This window comes from Oncorhynchus masou, chromosome 13 (assembly GCF_036934945.1).
Source record: "Oncorhynchus masou masou isolate Uvic2021 chromosome 13, UVic_Omas_1.1, whole genome shotgun sequence".
NCBI lineage: Eukaryota > Metazoa > Chordata > Actinopteri > Salmoniformes > Salmonidae > Oncorhynchus > Oncorhynchus masou.
The window spans coordinates 54,681,418-54,694,750 of record NC_088224.1 but is presented as its reverse complement, the minus strand read 5'-3'; the positions used below and the strand labels follow the sequence as shown (position 1 = coordinate 54,694,750).

The window sequence follows — 13,333 nt, the reverse complement described above, 5'->3', positions numbered from 1 at the left end:
GATGGCTGTGTGAGAGAGAAAATATCACTTAGTCAGAGCTAACATATTACTAGCCACGTTACTGCCAGAGACCTCCCTCAGGAGTCTGTTCCCACACATATGCCATATTCAGCGAGACTAATTGCAGAGGACACACCCTTAACACTCAGTGCTGCACTTTGATAGCAGCAGACATCCAAACAACATAATGCAAAAGCATGAATTACAATGACTTACATTTTCATCCTACACCAATACACTGCAGCAGCAATACAAAACCGATCATAGCACCGTGGCAATTACAAACAAACACACAATCTGATCCACCAACCAGTCAAAATCATCATTATAAAGTCAAATTACCATTCAAACAATTGCACATTACTTCATGATCAGTTGTGGTTATTGTCATGCATTCAAACTCGATCAGTGACCATTGCTCATGTTTATGTTTTCCAGAATATTCCAGGGTTCCAGGAAACAAGGAGATTAGATGATAAATCAGGAACATTTTTAGGACTTCTGTCGGACTTCCTCCTTGCGACCCCGGAGTTCACACTGTATCCATGGACCCTTCCATGAAAACACACCGAGATGGATTTAATAAGGACTCAATTCACCATCATAATCTATTGGAGTGGAACGAGACGGGCCAATGGCCTCGCCGATGGCTTTTGAAACGTATTGCCTTGTATCCCTTTGTGGCTGACTGTCTGTGTATCCGCTGTCATTACCACAGCACTACTACTGTTCCTGGACCTGTACTTGGACCAGGACTTGCCAATACCTGGACCTGTTCATGCACCTGGATCTATTCCTGGACCTGCTCATACTGTACCTTATTTGACCTGACTGTCTTCAGGCTCAGGATGGGGACCCAGCCTAAGGTGAGTGTACACAGGATCATGTACTCTATGTGGGTTGACCAGGAAACACTCCCTGGTCGGGTCACAAGGTCAGAAAAACCCCCAGGACTTACTCATGATTTAACCAAGTTGACCATATATTTTAATCAAGCCAGCCACAGATACAGTGGCTTGTGAAAGTATTCACCCCCCCTTTGGCATTTTTCCTATTTGTTGCTTTACAACCTGGAATTAAAATAGATTTTCTTGGAGGTTTGTATCATTTGACTACACAACATGCCTACCAATTTGAAAATGCAAAATAAGTTTTAACCTGAAACAAGAAATAAGACAAAAAAATGAAAACTTTAAAATGCATAACTATTCACCCCCCCCCCCTCCCAAGTCAAAACTTTGTAGAGCCACCATGGGATATCTCTCTATAAGCTTGTTCCGCTGGTGTACAGCAATCTTTCAGTCATACCACAGATTCTCAATTGGATTGAGTTCTGGGCTTTGACTAGGCCCTTCCAAGACGTTTAAATATATTCCCCTTAAACCACTCAAGTGTTGCTTTAGCAGTATACTTAGGGCCATTGTCCTGCTGGAAGGTGAACCTCCATCCCAGTCTCCCAGATACTCCAATCTCTTCTGTGGAGCTTTGCAGCTCCTTCAGGGTTATCTTTGGTCTCTTTGTTGCCTCTCTGATTAATGCCCTTCTTGCCTGGTCCCTGTGTTTTGGTGGGTGGCCTTCTCTTGGCAGGTTTGTTTTGGTGACATATTCTTTCCATTGTTTGATAATGGATTTAATGGTGCTCTGTGGAATGTTCAAAGTTTTGGATATTTTTTTTATAACCCAACCCTAATCTGTAATTCTGTTTGGAGAGCTCCTTGGTCTTCATGGTGCCACTTGCTTGGTGGTGCCCCTTGCTATGTGGTGTTGCAGACTCTAGGGCCTTTCAGAACAGGTGTATATACTGAGATCATGTGACAGATCATGTGACACTTAGATTGCACACAGGTGGACTTTTTTTAAACTAATTATGTGACTCCTGAAGGTAATTGGTTGCACCAGATCTTGTTTAGGGGCTTCATAGCAAAGGGGGTGAATACATATACACGCACCACTTTTCCATTATTTTTTATTTTATTTTGTGTTTGTCCGTTACGTGAAATCCAAATAAAAATCCATTTAAATTACAGGTTGAAAGGCAGCAAAATAAGAAAAACGCCAAGGGGGATGAATACTTTTGCAAGTCACTGTAGCTCTGAGATGAAGGCGAGTGATGAAAAATTAAACTCAAATCAGAAAGCTAATTTAGGGTTGTGTGTGAGAGTGTGTTCTGTGTTGTATTTAGCCAACCATGTTAGAAGATCTAGACAGTTCCAGTCTGATTAGCTTGTGGTTACAGATAGGAGAAGGGGGGTGTTTGAGTATAAAGTGGTTATTCTGGATTAGGAAAACCACTCCAACCCAATCTTTCTCCCAGAGACATCTCATGTTTTCCCCCCGTCTCCTCCCTGCCCCTTCCACTGGTTCCTCTGGCTTAACTAAGAACCTGGCTAAACGGACGGGAGATAATTATGGGTAGACAGGCAATTAAGGAGTCAAATTTTGTAAGCGATCAGCGCAATTAAGTGCTGAACACACTGATGGAGGAACACAGTGGGAGAGGATCCTAGGACGCATCACTACATCTGTCTGGAGCTAATCCTACTTTCTCTTCAACTCTTTTTAAAAATGTATTCATCTATTAGGATGGCCATTGGCCGATGCCAATGGCGACAGCTAGTTTTACTGGGGTCAGACACATAACTAAACAGACAAAATACTTTACAATTGACGTACGTGTGCATCTATACATAGAACAAGTAGGTTACATGGGGAAGAGGCGTAGTGCTTTGGTGTTGCTTTGTTTGTTTTTTGAAACCAGGTTTGCCTTTCACTTGCGCTATATAAGATGGAAAAGAGTTCTATGCACTCATGGCTCTGTATAATGCTGTACGTTTCCTTGAATTTTTTCTGAACCTGGGGCTTGTGAAAAGACCCCTGGTGGCATGTTTGGACACACCTACTCATTCAAGGGTTTTTCAGCATATATGTGAACTCCTTCAAGACTGTTGGAAAAGCATGAAGCTGGTGGAGAGAATGCCAAGAGTGTGCAAAGCTGTCATCAAGGCAAAGGGTAGCTACTTTGAAGAATCTCAAATATATTTTGATTTGGTTACTACATGATTCCATGTGTTATTTCATAGTTTTGATGTCTTCACTATTATTCTTCAATGTAGAAAATAGTCAAAATTAGGAAAAACCCTTGAATGAGTAGGTGTGTCCAACATTTTGACTGGAACTGTATATACATATCTACCTCAATTGCTTTTACCCCTGCACTTCTACTTGGTACTGGTAACAGGTAACTTTTGACTGGTACTGTACAGTCGTGGCCAAAAGTTTTGAGACTATTTGTGTCAAAGTCTGCTGCCTCAGTTTGTATGATGGCAATTTGCATATACTCCAGAATGTTATGAAGAGTGATCAGGTTAATTGCAAATTCCCTCTTTGTCATGCACATGAACTGAATCTCCAAAAACCATTTCCACTGCATTTCAGCCCTGCCACAAAAGGACCAGCTGACATCATGTCAGTGATTCTCTCGTTAACACAGGTGTGAGTGTTGACGAGGACAAGGCTGAAGATCACTCTGTCATGCTGATTGAGTTCGAATAACAGACTGGACGCTTCAAAAGGAGGGTGGTGTTGGAATCATTGTTCTTCCTCTGTCAGCCATGGTTACCTGCAAGGAAACATGTGCCGTCATCATTGCTTTGCACAAAAAGGGCTTCACAGGCAAGGATATTGCTGCCAGTAAGATTGCACCTAAATCAACCATTTATCGGATCATCAAGAACTTCAAGGAGAGCGGTTCAATTGTTTTGAAGAACGCTTCAGGGCACCAAAGAAAGCCCATCAAGTGCCAGTACCGTCTCCTAAAGTTGATTCAGCTGCGGGATCGGGGCACCACCAGTACAGAGCTTGCTCAGGATTGGCAGCAGACAGGTGTGAGTGTATCTGCACGCAGTGAGGCGAAGACTTTTGGAGGATGGCCTGGTGTCAAGAAGGGCAGCAAAGAAGCCACTTCTCTCCAGGAAAAACATCAGGGACAAACTGATATTCTGCAAAAGGTACTGGGATTGGACTGCTGAGGACTGGGGTAAAGTCATTTTCTCTGACGAATCCCCTTTCCGATTGTTTGGGGCATCCGGAAAAAAGCTTGTCCGGAGAAGACAAGGTGAGCGCTACCATCAGTCCTGTCATACAACCAGTAAAGCATCCTGAGACCATTCATGTGTGGGGTTGCTTCTCAGCCAAGGGAGTGGGCTCACTCACAATTTTGCCTAAGAACACATCCATGAATAAAGATTGGTACCAACACATCCTCCGAGAGCAACTTCTCCCAACCATCCAGGAACAGTTTGGGGATGAACAATGCCTTTTCCAGCATGATGGAGCACCTTTCCATAAGGGAACTCGGGGAACAATACATTGATATTTTGAGCCCATGGCCAGGAAACTCCCCATACCTTAATCCCATTGAGAACTTGTGGTCAATGCTCAAGAGGCGGGTGGACAAACAAAAACCCACAAATTCTGACAAATTCCAAGCATTGATTATGCAAGAATGGGCTGCCATCAGTCAGGATGTGGCCCAGAAGTTAATTGACAGCATGCCAGGGCGGATTGCAGAGGTCTTGAAAAAGAAGGGTCATCACTCCAAATATTGACTCTTTGCATCAACTTCATGTAATTGTCAATAAAAGCATTTGACACGTATGAAATGTTTGTAATTATACTTCAGTATTCCATAGTAACATCTGACAAAAATATGTAAAGACACTGAAGCAGCAAACTGTGTGGGTATTAATATTTGTGTAATTCTCAATTTTTTTGTCCACGACCATATGTTTTCTCAACAACCCACAATAACTTTACAAAGTTCAAACTTGTAATTATTTTCTTTCATTATTAGTACAACGGCTCACTGTTAGTTGTTGGCATTTCCTGTCTAAATTTGCCCACTTTGACAATAAAGTAATCATTCAAATAATTGGCAACATCAAATGGTTTTGTGACGAATAAGCCATCTGATTCAATTAACGTGTTTAGCCTTTCTGCCCCCCCCCCCCAAACAAAATATCTTAATTTTTTTACATCATTGATCTTGACTTCACAATACAGTTTCTTCTTCTTTTTATTGAGTTAAGTGACATAATTTATTAATTTGCAGTAAGTCAGCCAGTCAAATGTGCAGCCAGACTTATTAGCCACTCCTCCCCCCCCATTGCTTTCAACCATACAGTTTGTCAACTCCTCATCAAACAAGTGCATGTTTATTAATAATTGGAAGAAGCAAATTAGACCTACAAATATTTTTAACCTCATCCACATAAGAATGACAGCAAAACATTTTGTATGTTTTTATACACTATTTTAGACCCAACTGTTGAAATCTTGGCTTTCCTGGATATAGCCACTATATTGTGATCATTGCATTCAATGGGTACGGATACAGCTTTAGAATGAAGTTCTACAGTATTCGTAAAAATGTGATCAATACATGTTGATGATTTTGTTCCTGTAGTGTTTGTAAACACAGCACTGGTTACAGTGAGAAGCTTCCTCTTGAGCGGACAGCTTGATGAAAACCATCCAATATTCAGGTCCCCAAGATAGTAGGCCTCTCTGTTTACGTCACATACACTACCAAGAGTTTCACACATATTATTTAGATATAGACTGTTAGCACTTAGTGGCCTTTAGCAACACCCCAAAAGAAAATGCTTTAGATGTTCCAGGTGAACCTGCAACCACAACACTTCAATAACACTTGATATGGCTTTGAATGTATACAGCAACACCTCCCCCATAAGCATTCCTGTCTCTTCCATAGGTGTTATTATTGTATTGCTACTGCTGTATCATCAAATGAATTATCTAAATGAGTCTCAGAAATGGCTAATGTATTAACATTATCTGATGTTAGCAAGTTATTGATTTAATGAACCTTATTTCTAAGGCTACATATATTAAATTGGTCTATTTTCCGGCACTTTCTTGGGTAACTTATCAGAGATAGACATAATATGCTCAAAAAAAGAAACATTCAGCAGTCCATCAATAAGTTGGTGTATGTAAGCTACAAACCCGAGGTTTGGCTCTCTCATCCCTTCCAGGCATTTGGGAGGGAGGGTGGACAATGAGCCTGTCATATCAGATGTAAGCAATGTCCCCACACAGTCTGGAAGCTTTCATGGTTGGGATAAGTTCTTTCCTCTTCTGGCGCACAGCTTCAGGATTGTTCTTGTTGAGGAAGATATACATATTTGCTCTCAAGATTAGACCTTTGTTAACAACACTGTCATCTCAGATTTTCAAAATATGCTTTTCAATCATAGCTAAACAAGCATTTGTGTAAGAGTATTGATAGCTAGCATAGCTATAAGCCTAGAATTCAGCCAGCAACATTTTCACAAAAACAAGAAAATCATTATAATAAAATCATTTACCTTTGAAGAACTTCAGATGTTTTCAATGAGGAGACTCTCAGTTAGATAGCAAATGTTCAGTTATTCAAAAAATATTATTTGTGTAGGACGAATCGCTCCGTTTTGTTCACGTTTGGCTATGAAAAAAACCTGTATCCAGTTATAGCCTCAAGCTCATTTGCATAACGTAACGTTAACTATTTATGAAAATCGCAAATGAAATGAAATAAATATGCCATCTCTCAAGCTTAACCTTTTCTTAACAACGCTGTCATCTCAGATTTTCTAAATATGCTTTTCAACCATAGCAAAACAAGCATTTGTGTAAGAGTATTGATAGCTAGCGTAGCATTTAGCGTAGCATTTAGTGGGCAACATTTGCACAAAAACCAGAAAAGGATTCAAATAAAATCATTTACCTTTGAAGAACTTCGGATGTTTTCAATGAGGAGACTCTCAGTTACATAGCAAATGTTCAGTTTTTCCTGAATGACTCTTTGTGTAGGAGAAATCGCTCCGTTTTGTACATCACGTTTGGGTACCAAAAAAAAACGAAAATGCAGTCATCAAAACGGCAAACTTTTTTCCAAATTAACTCCATAATATCGACTGAAACACGGCAAACGCTGTTTAGAATCAATCCTCAAGGTGTTTTTCACATATTTCTTCATTGATATATCGTTCGTGTAAGCCTGCTGTCTTCTCTGAATCCCATGGAAAAATACATGCAGCTGAGGTTTGCGCACCAATTTCGGCGCAGGACACCGGGCGGACACCTGGTAAATGTGGTCTCTTATGGTCAATCTTCCAATGATATGCCTACAAATACGTCACAATGCTGCAGACACCTTGGGGAAACGATAGATCGGGCAGGCTCATTCCTTGCGCATTCACAGCCATATAAGGAGACAATGAAAAACAGAGCCTCAAAAATCCTGCTCATTTCCTGTTTGAAGTTTCATCTTGGTTTCGCCTGTAGCATCAGTTCTGGGGCACTCACAGATAATATCTTTGCCGTTTTAGAAATGTCAGAGTGTTTTCTTTCCAAAGCTGGCAATTCTATGCATAGTCGAGCATCTTTTTGTGACAAGATATTGCGCTTAAAATGGGCACGTTTTTTTATCCAATAATGAAATAGCGCCCCTATAGATTCAAGAGGTTAAGTCAATAAATACGTTTCTTGAAGGACATGCATGTGGTTGGTCATTTCCGGCACGCCTTACGAGGTCATACGTAATTATTCTCACATCAAAGATAGGACAGTTCTTTCTAGAGATTTATCCAGTCATCTTGTCATAGCTTAGGTCTATGTTGTCTTAGATCACTGCAGTGGTCATAGTATACCATTGTACAGCCAAACACGGATGAATCCCATTAACGTTTGATCCCACAACTCATTTGAAGTTGATTTCTTATCCTCGCTCACCATGTGTTCAGACAGGCTTGTGTCTCTGTGATGGCACTTCTACAATTTGGACAACAAGGTGATTCCACAGTGATCTGGCCCTATCGTGTGATGGAGAGGAGGGATGTTGCAGTGAAAGGGTCTCTGCTATTACATATCGGCTATCTGAAACAAACCAAGGGAGGTATGCATAATTGATAATAGCAGCTAGTTCTTGCCACAGATGTTAACCTTGCCATCAATTCCCCTGTGAAGTCTTTCTTTTACCTGCTAACATCTGAGAGCATAGAAGCGTGTCGAGAAGGGAGGGAAAATGAGCAGGACAGTTCTGGAGCATCGCTGTATGTCCTAACAAATAGTTTCATCATACTCTCACTCTGATGGCTTTAGCCTTTGATAGTTGAGAGTAAACTCACCCGTACTATATTTTACCAGCAAACTAATGTTGTGCCTGTCTGATTAATAAAATGTCAGTGGCGGGTGGACAGGTGCTTTTGTTTGTATTCTTTGTTGGATATTAATGTGGAGAGGGTTGAGGTGTAGTGATGTGTGAAATCATGGGACCCCATTGTTCTTAGCCCTCACCGTTCCCGAGTGGACAGGGACAAATGGAATGGCTCAGTCGGCCGTCAGCGCCAAGGCCTGGGCCATGAAATCACTATTGATCAACCCATATCTCACCATCAAGCAGGAGTTTGAGAAATTGGACTGGTTTAAGGTTAGACTTGAAAGAGATGAGATGAGGCGAAGATGGATGTGTGTTCAAAGAGCCTGGTATCGTAAATATTCGGTCTCACAAAATGACATGAGGATTGGCAAACAGAACCACTGTAAAAGGATTGTAATCGTGCTGCTGGTGTAATTTCATAGTTAGTGTTTGGCTATTCAAGCAAGGGAGATGTGGAGACAATCTGTAGGATACGTGTGCGGGCAGTGTGCGCGTGTGTGTGTGTGTGTGTGTGTGTGTGTTTGTGTGTGTGTGTGCATACCTGTGTGTTTGCTTTTTGTGATAACACCATCCTACAAAACAAAGACCACACAAACAAAAAGCAGATGATGCTTTACATATCACAACCACTGCCAAATGTAATTAATTACTGCTGTACCAAGAGGCCGGCAAATGTCAGCAGAGGAATTTATTTTGCTAATTTTGCAGCTTTCTTTATTGCCATTGCTGTGTGTTTGCTTTGATCGAGGCCGTAGTTTCTGCCTTCTGTGTGTGTGAGGCACTGGGCCTCGGGATGCACTGCAGCTCAATTTAAACTCAGCACTAATTCCAAACAATGGCAAAGGCATTGATTCTCTTTCTTTTTGTCACACAGCCCGTCTGCGGCCAGAAAAATATGTTTGTATACCGAGTGGCAATTCCATTCTTGTCTCTTCGCGTTTGTATTGAGCGAGAACAGAATTGAGTTAGGGGTTTTTCTGCCTCTCCTTAAAGTTGTATTTTCTAGCTACGTGTTCTATGATCCTTATTGCTCTGGAGACAACAACAAAAATTGATCACAACAACAATCAAAATTCCTCACGGATTGACATCACAACTAGATTGCTATCAACCATTTTGCTAAAATAGGCCTTGGGGAAATCAATGACATGTTGTATGGCTTGATGGCGCCCATCTTCCAATCCTCCCACACTTAGCATTATGTTCTGTCAAGTTTCCAGCCTCATTTCTCTGGCAATTAGAGTATAGCTACGTGGCAAGTCATTGCTCCATGCTGATGACGCAGCGATGAGCATGTTACCCAATGTATCAGCAGCGGCATGGCGCCTGATGATCACAGGTCCCTGGCATCAATAAACAGGTTGTTTTGAGTGAGATCACAGAGGTCTCCCCCACTAATGGAAGTCAAGAACAGCGGGCTAAATGGTCTGTGCTGAACTGTCTGAAAGCTCAACCATGGCATCACTATGCAGACATTATGCAAACAAGTTGTTTGTTGTTTGTTGGGAGACAGAATGATGTTCGACTCAGATATCATGGGGCAGAAGCGAGGCGGCAGGGGACATTAGGTTGTAGGCTCTATTTGTTTTCATTTTGTCACTTTATCATGTTCTTCTGAGCAGGGCAAATGTAGAGGAGGCTACTGAGATTCACAGTACCAGAGTTATGGTTGTATTAAACAGACTTTGCCGGTTCTGATGACTAAGAGGCATACCTAAAAACCAAGGGCAAAATACTGTTGATGTTATCACTCGCCCTCGACGCAGACAATGTGAAACAGCAATAACAACATCCCATGTAAAAAGGTGAGATGATGAAAGTTGGTATGGAGAATAAACGACGGTCTACCCCCTGAACAGTTTATGGCTTGGCCGGCAGAGGATCGCAGTGGATGCCGTTCGGAGAGAGATTTGTGTGGCAGACACACTGAGGTGATTCATATCAGACCATGATTGGGCGATTGCCCCGGGGGCGGTGTTCACTCCAGAGTTCAGCCGGTCCCAATTGATTTCTGCTGCTCAGGCCACATTTAATTGCATAATCAATACGTGCTGATGAGAAACAAAGTGTGATGATGGGAATCATAATCAGCGTTGCAAAATAAGAGTCGGGACAATGTGTATCGCACTGACCCCTCCGTTGGAATACACTTTCTCAGGACAGGAGAGCCGCCATGCCATGACCCCGGGACAGCAATGCTGGTCCAATATCCTTTCTCCTGGATGGTGAAGAAAATCATATGTTTAGCTCAATAGTGCATGCTCAGCACGCTTTGTTTGTAAATAGCTGTAGATGAAGCTATTTCACATACAATCGCTGTCAATAGCGTTTCTGGAGATAGTGTGTCATGCAACACCATGAATGATTTGGAGCAAGTAAGCTACAGTATGATGCTATAATTCAGTGTACAAATAGTTCTCCTGTGCTCAGTTTGATACGTTGACTTTTAAAGTGGTTAAGGAAATACGGGAATATATTTCTGCACTTTTGCTGAATCCAAGCGCTTCATACTATGTGGTTGTGCTTTAAGAGAGACTCTCCTGCTGTGCCAACAAGCGAGTAGTACAGATAGACAGGTTTTGCTTTGTGTAGACACTAGCTGAATTTATCAATGCTCCCACGCTGGGAGGGAGAGGCAGAGAACACCCATGGTCACTAAGGTCCTGGAGCGGATTACATCACACTTAAAGCCATACATTTTTCACAGGATAAAACCCGCTATAGACTAGTCCTGAACGTGAATGTGAATGTAGAATGTAGAATGTAGAATGTATTTTGTTCAAGTCACGTGTTACAGTACACTTTGCGATGAAGGAGTTAATGGCCCCTATGTTTTGAATGGACAATCTATTTCTGCCTTGTGAAATCAGCGTAAAGTGCCTGAAAACACTTTCATGCAGTTGTGTTTTTTTTTTGACATAAACATCATGCTAGTACATTCAGCCAACTGAGAAGCAAAAAAAAACTTACCCTCTCAACTCCTTCACTTTATAGGCCTCAGTCCACTCAGGGCTTTCAGCGTCAAACATGTTAGCCTGACACAAGGGATCAGCGTTTCCAAAATGGCATCCATCATTGTAGCTCTTGCACCTCTTACGCCTCTTCTCCTCTCCAATACAAACCACCTGCAGTGCCAGCTAGTCAGCAATATCCAGGTGCCGTATGTGTCCACCAGAGAGCCTATATCCAGTACCTTTTTTCAAAGTGCCTAGTTCCATATGTAGATGTAAGCCGAAGTATTATATTTTAAAATGTCTGCCAGGCTTGTGTTCAGCTCACCACCTGCCATGCATCCAGAGCCATGATATTCCCAACCCGCGGGAGGCTTAGTCAGACTACCGTGAGGGCTGGACTTGTCTGAGCTGACCGGCTTAGCTCCTATCACTCTTCTGTGGACAGTGCGTGAGACATTGAGGATGAGTCTAAGGCCGAGGAGTCCCAAATGTAATCTTGCACTATACTGGAAAAGCATCTGTTCACTTCAATGGCTGTTTAATGGCACTGGGTTGTTGTTTTATAATCCTGTTTCGTTTCATGGCCACGTAGGCAGGCCCGCCACGGTTTGGCCAGTGCTGTTAGGGAGGCTGCCAGTCATTTACATTTGTATCAAACAGCAGTAGAGCACAACACGGATCCAAACAGAGGGCATTGTCCAAGCTCGGTGGTTGTATGGCTGCCAGTGTTTGTGAAGCTTCCTGTGTTTGTATTAGACACACAGGTTATTCAACTGATGTACTTTGGTCTATTGTCATCATGGAAATGTTTGAATGTTCTCGGTTTCATTAAATAAAGCCTCAGTATGGCAGGGATTCAATGACTCGAACACTGGTCAAGGAGAAACAGTGTCATCACCATACTTCAGGGGCTACAATGTTGGCTGATCTTCATGAAGCCCGTTCAATGAACAACCTGGATTAAGTGGACTTGTATGTGTGGTCAATCGTAAAAGAATGAAAGGGCAAAATAGTACATATTCCTCACTTATTTCGCTGTCTCTCTCTTCTCTCTGCAGGTATGGGCCGAGTTTACCCCATCTGGACTCCGAGGACAGAAGGATATAAAGGAGGAAGAACTAACAGGGACTAAGCAAACTGAACCGCATGTCTGTGCATCACCACCACCTCTTCGTCACCACGGTCTTCATCACCCTGTGTTGCGTTTTTTTTCTTTTCCTCTCACCTTTGAGCCGAACCCACTGAGAACGGAATCAAAACAGGCAGACTCAGACAAAAAGCTCAGAGCTGGGGACTCACCTTCTTCTGTGTTCTCCGTCACTTTTTAGTTGGCTTTATCTTTTGTATCTGTACATAACGCAATTCCAAATCTTATAGTTTTGTACATGTAATTTTTATGGTGTGTGAAATTTTTCTAATAAAATAAAAAAGTGGATTAATTCCCTAGAGACTAACAGGCCTGTTTGTGGCTGATTTACCGTCTATTACACCTGCTTCTCTCCTCTTGTATTCCCCCTATACAAACCTAGTACTGTACACCCACACCCTATCCCCGCCTTGCCTGTCTCTGCTTCATGGCACCGCAAAGCCAATAATATGTGTTACCTGATGGTTGTAGCACAATGGCAGTCAATCCAGATTACTTTAGAGGGAGAAAGGGATCCCAGAGGTAAAAATAAATTAGGTTTGAATCATCCCATAGCGTCCAGCCCTTTATATATATTACCCCACCAGTTCTACAGCCTTCTCCATATAGACACATTCAGCATCAGGGTTAGCCACCTAGTAGGCTTTAAATTCTGCCAACTCAATTCCACTGACTTCTTTTTACGTTTTTCCCCCTGACCCTCAAAGCTGACATGAATTTAAACACTGCAATTTGCACAGAATCTCTTGTGGTGGTTTTCACCATCTGGTGCAGTGAATCTGATCCAGGTCAGGCATTTAAGCAACAGAATGCTTTGCGTGAGTTGGATGTCTTATTGAAAGTGCTAAAGCCTGCCTTTCGTGGCTGTTTATAGCTATCCTAAAGTCCTCCTAAAGGCTTGCCGGGTGATGTGTGCCATGAGAGTAATGACTGTCTGCCATTGTGCTAAATCAGCGTTTTTGCTGTTATTACATTACATCACAAAATGGAGTAATCATCACTATTTCCTCA

At 42.1% G+C, this 13,333-nt stretch overlaps 1 protein-coding gene across 1 annotated transcript in view; it reads left to right on the top strand.

The window, feature by feature from the left end:
* zgc:172282 (leucine-rich repeat and fibronectin type III domain-containing protein 1-like protein) overlaps positions 1 to 12,629 on the top strand; it is a 109,333-nt gene extending 96,704 nt beyond the window's left edge. The window contains 2 exon segments of the mRNA XM_064984316.1: positions 439 to 866; positions 12,234 to 12,629. The gene's annotated coding sequence lies outside the window, so the exon portion shown is untranslated.
* Positions 12,630 to 13,333: the final 704 nt, after the last annotated feature.